Source organism: Ornithorhynchus anatinus, chromosome 6, assembly GCF_004115215.2.
Source record: "Ornithorhynchus anatinus isolate Pmale09 chromosome 6, mOrnAna1.pri.v4, whole genome shotgun sequence".
Taxonomy (NCBI): domain Eukaryota; kingdom Metazoa; phylum Chordata; class Mammalia; order Monotremata; family Ornithorhynchidae; genus Ornithorhynchus; species Ornithorhynchus anatinus.
The window spans coordinates 43,873,406-43,878,770 of record NC_041733.1 but is presented as its reverse complement, the minus strand read 5'-3'; the positions used below and the strand labels follow the sequence as shown (position 1 = coordinate 43,878,770).

At 52.7% G+C, this 5,365-nt stretch overlaps 1 non-coding gene across 1 annotated transcript; it reads right to left on the bottom strand.

The window, feature by feature from the left end:
• Nucleotides 1–4,896: 4,896 nt before the first annotated feature.
• Nucleotides 4,897–4,968, bottom strand: TRNAQ-CUG. The gene has a single exon. It is a non-coding gene; the product is annotated as a tRNA-Gln (tRNA).
• Nucleotides 4,969–5,365: the final 397 nt, after the last annotated feature.

Below are 5,365 nucleotides of genomic sequence, written 5' to 3'. Positions count from 1 at the left end.
TTGAGAGAGGGGCCTCTTACCAGTTGGCTAAATAAATGCAATTTAATAAATGTTGATGTGCAAATGTAATCAAGTCAAAGCAGAGCCGGTTCTCAGTCACTAAGCTTTCCGGTCTCTGCTTCTCTGTGGCTGTGTCTCTCTGCTTCTGTGTTTCTACCTCTATCTCAGTTTCTCTAGCTACCTGTGTCCCTCTCCACCTCTGGATGTCTCTCTGCCTCTCCCGGCCTCCCTCTCGACCCCCATCCGTGTGTGTCTCTGCCTATCTCTGTGTCTGTTTCTCTCCCTGCCTCTGCCAACTTGTTTCCTCCAGTCCTTGCCTCTGCCTCCTCCCTCCCTCCCCTCGCCTTCTCATCCTCCCTCTCCTCTCTCCATCTTCTCACCTCTCTCCTCCCACTACTCACCCCTCCTTTCCTCACTCACTCCTCTCCCATACCTCTCTTCTCCCTCTACACTCCCTCTCTTCTCTCTCCTCCTGTCCCCAACACAAGCAGGATGCACCCATCCTGGGTTACATTCCGAGATTATTCTGGGAACAAAGCCCTTTTCAGCTCCCGTTAGACTGGAGACCGTAAACTCTAGAATGGAGGTCGTTGCGGACAGGGAATGTGTCTGTTTATTGATATTTTGTACTCTCCCAAGCGCTTAGTACAATGCTCTGCCCCCACTAAGCACTCAGTCAATACGACTGAACGAATGAATGAGGACTTTGAGCCTGGCAGCCTGCCTGGGAAAGAAGCAGTGGGTTGTAAGGGTGCTGGGGGCCTTAAGCGGAGACGGCTCTTCTCCTCATACCCTGAGAGGGCGAAGAGGGTCTCCCTGGGACAGAAAGAGCCGGAAGTGTGGAAAGCCTTAGGTGGGCTCTCATTCTAAGTAGGAATCTCCATTTTACAGATGAGGTTACTGAGGCCCAGACACTTGCCCAAGGAGACACAGCAGAGCTGGGATTAGAACCCAGAACCTCCGCCTCCCAGTGCCTGTGGTCTTTTCACTAGGCCCTCTTCTCCCACTCCCTTCTGGATTTGAACTTGGATTTGCAGCCTTTATTTATCTCCACCCTCCCTCATCCCCCAACACTTCCGTACATAGCCATAATTTATTTATACTAATGTCTGTTTCCCCCTCCAGACTGTAAGCTCACTGTGGCCAGAGAACGCGTCTACCAACTCAGTTGTACTGTACAGGCCCAAGCTCTTAGTACAGTGCTCTGCACATAGGAAGCTCTCAATTAATAAAATCGATCGACTGATTGATCAGGAGATAGAAATATTGGAGCAGGGGACCAGGGGAGGGTGACGTGTCTCCGTCCCTGGGCATTTCCAAGCAAAGGCTCAGGCCTCACTTGCCTCAGGGACTTTTGCAGACTGAGCAGAACAGGTAGGGCAGGATTGAGGGTGCGGGCATCCTCAGCGGTCTGTGGCCACGCTGGCCTGTAAGGATCATCTTCCTGTCTGCATCCCAGATTCCCAGATCCGCACTGGAAACTTGGGTTTGGTGGCAGTGAAGGGCTTTGAGCAGCGGATCAGATGTCTCAGTTCTCACTACTGTGCCAACCTGTGGAGAAGGGGTCGCGCTCTCCCTTGCTCTGCTGTCCTCCACAAAACAGCGCGATGCTCTGCATGCAGTAAGGGCTTAATAAAGACCTTTGATTGATTGATTGAGGAGGGTCATAAACAAGGAGAAAAAGGGGTTCAGTGATGGACGGACGAGTGTGGTTAAGAGAAGGGACGGCGGCTCTGCTTGGAAGACTCCAATTCCTCCCTGTCTGATGCCCTGGGAAAAACATTCCAAATAAAATCAGTGAGGGGGGGAAGAGGAGCAGGAAAAGACGGGAAGGGGACAGGGAGCTAGTCTGCACACACACCTCAAGCACCGACTGGGGGCCGATGACCCTTCAGAGAGACTGTGAGGTACAGAGAGGGCAGGTCCGGCCGTACGCCCGGTGTGCGGTGCATGCAGTGCGGTGCGGTGTGCAAGTTGTGCAGCATGCAGTTTGCACAACAGACGTGTTGCAAAATGCAGGGCGCGCAACGTGCGGTGGAAGCGGCGTGGCCTAGTGGATGGGCCTGGAAGTCAGAAGGACCTGGGTTCTACTCTCTGCTGTGGGACCTCGGGCGGGTCGCTTCGCTTCTCCGGGCCTTGGTTCCCTCACTTGTAAAATGGGGATTAAGAATGTGAGCCCCATGTGGGACGGGGACCGTGTCCAATCTCATTAGTTTGTACTACCCCAGCCCTTAGAACAGTGCTTAGCACATAGCAAGCGCTTAACGAACGCCATCATCATCACACCCCTCCCCCTGCACCGCCCAGTTCATTGATCTGGGAAGCAGCATGACATAGTGGACAGAGAGCGGGCTTGGGAGTCGGAGGACGTGGGTTCTAATCCCAGCTCCGCCACCTGTCTGCTGTGTGACCTTGGACAACTTCTCTGTGCCTCAGTTCCCTCCTCTGTAAAATGGGGATTGAGACTGTGAGCCCCACGAGGGACAACCTGATTACCTTGTATCTACCCCAGTGCTTAGACCAGTGCTCGGCACATATTAAGCATGTAACAGAGACCGTTATTATTTTTATAGAGTAAAATTAGATCAGATATAGTCGCTTTCCCATACGGGACTCCCCATCTAAGCGGTGATGGAGGAAAACAGGTATTTCATTTCCATTTTACAGATGAGGATTCCAAGGCCTAGGAAAGTGACGTGGCTTACCCGAGCCATCACCCCAACCCGGTATTGGTAATCGATTCACCTGTCTGTGGATGATCCGCAAATCAACATCTCCAGCCCTGTTCTCTCTCCCTCTCTGCAGTCTCACATTTCCTCCTGCCTTCAAGACGCCTCTACTTGGATGTCCCACTCACCTCAAACTCAACATGTCTAAAACAGAGTTCCTTATCTTCCCACTCAAACCCTCTCCTCCCCCAGAATTTTCCATGACCGTAGACCGCACCGCCGTCCTTCCCGTCTCACAAGCCCCGTAACCTTGGTGTTTTCCTTGACTTCCCTCTCTCATTCAATCCACATATTCAGTCCATCGCTAAATCCCGTCGGTTCGACCTTCACGACACCGCTAAAATCCGCCCTTCCCTCTCCATCCAAACGGCTACCACGTTAATCCAAGAATTTATCGTATCCCACTTTGATTGCCGTATCAGCCATCTTGCTGACCTCCCTGCCTTCTGTCTCTCCCCACGCTGGTTCAAACTTCACTCTCCCGCCCGGATCATTTTTCTACCTAGATGTTCAGACCACGTTTCCCCACTCCTCAAAAACCTCCAGTGGTTGCCCAGACACCTCCACATCAAACAGAAACTCCTCTCCATTGGCTTTAACGCATTCAGTCACCTTGCTCCCTCCTACCTCACCTCGTTACTCTCCTATTACAACTCAGCCCACACGCTTTGCTCCTCCAATGCTAATCTTCTCACTCTACCTCGATCTTGTCTATCTCACCACCGACCTCTCACCCACGGTCTTGACCCTGGCCCGGAACGCCCTCCCTCCTCAGATCCGGCAAACAGTTGCTCTCTCCCTCTTCAGAGCCTTATCGAAGGTACATCTCCTCCAAGAGGCCTTCCTTAATAATCCCTCCTTTCCTCTGAATGACTGACTGACTCCTCCTACCTCCCAAAGAAGCGGTGAGGGTGGCACTCTGAGCTCTTCAGAAAGGTTGCTGATCCCAGGGGGCTCCATCCATAATAATGAAGGTATTTGTTAGATGCTTACTATGCATCAAGCACTGCTCTAAGTGCCGGGGCCGACAGAAGCGAATCAGGTTGGGCACCATCCCTGTCCTACCTGGAGCTCACAGTCTCGATTCCCGTTTTACAGATAGGGTAACTCAGGTCCAGAGAAGTGAAGTGATTTGCCCAAGATCACCCAGCAGACAAGTGGCAGAGTCAGGATTAGAACCCAGGTCCTTCTACTCCCAGTCCTGTGTTCTATCCACTAGGCCATGCTGCTTCTCAACCGATCCCATTAGTTCATTCACTCATCCGATCGTATTTATTGAGCGCTTACTGTGTGCAGAGCCCTGTACTAAGTACTCTGGAGAGTACAGTACAGCAATAAACAGACCCAGTCCCTGCCCACAGTGAGCTTACGGTCTGGAAGCAGGGGAGACAGACATTCGGAGAAATAAATAAATGAGAGCTATGGACGTAAGCAGTGTGGAGCTAGGAGGGGAGAAGAACAAAGGGAGCAAGTCAAGGTGAGATGCAGAAGGGAGCGGGAGAAGAGGAAAGGTGGGGCTTAGTCAGGGAAGGCCTCTTGGAGGAGACGGGCCTTCCGTAAGGCTTTGGAGGCTGAGAGCCAGCCCTGCCTCTGTCCCTGCCATCCCGACAGTATCACCTGGGCTGACCTGAGGAAGCACCTGCCATTTCCAGGGGAAGGGAAGGGTGGGCAGCCGGCAGCCGGGAAGCAAGCTGAAGTCTTTCGACAGTCCAGGCGGTCCTAAATGGAGCCGACGGGGCCGAGCTCCTCGGGCAGTGAGCCGGGAAGACGCTGGGCTGGGCTTCAGCAGACAGTGCGGGCCCCGGGAAGACGACGTGTCGCCAGCCTTCCTGGACCTAGTGGGCAGGGAGCCAGTGGGCTCTGGCATCAGTTGGGCCGGTGTGTAATAATCGTGGTATTCGATAATTATGGTACTTGCTAAGCGCTTATCACGTGCCACGCACCGTTCTAAGCGCTGGGTTAGATACAAGGTAATCCGAACGTCCCACGTGGGGCTCACAGTCTTAATCCCCATTTTACAGATGAGGTAACTGAGGCACAGAGAAGTTAAGGGGCTTGCCCAAGGTCACACAGCAGACAAGTAGCAGAGCCGGGATTAGAACCCACGACCTCTGACTGTCAAGCCCATGCTCTTTCCGCCAAGCCATACCGCTTCTCATAAATTTTAAAGTCCCACCGAGATTTGAACTCGGATCGCTGGATTCAGAGTCCAGAGTGCCAACCCTTGCACCATGGGACCCCGTTTCCCGGCCTGGGAACCAGAGGTTCGTGGGTTCTAGTCCCGGCTCCGCCACTTGTCTGCTGCGTGACCTCGAGCGAGTCATTTCACTTCCTCTGTGCCTCAGTCATGTCATCTGTCAAATGAGGATTAAGAACGTGAGCCCCATCTGGGACAACCTGATTCCCTTGTATCTACCCTAGTGTTTAGAACAGTGCTTGGCACGTAGTAAGCGCTTAGCAGACACAATAATTATTATTATTCTTACCATTAACTCAGTTTGCTTGCATCCACCCCAGTGCTCAGTACAGTGCCTGGCACATAGCGCTTAAAAAATACCGCAGTTCTTATTATGTGCCAGGCACTGTTCTACGCACTGGAGCAGATGCGAAGCAGTCGGTGCAAACTCAGTCCCTGT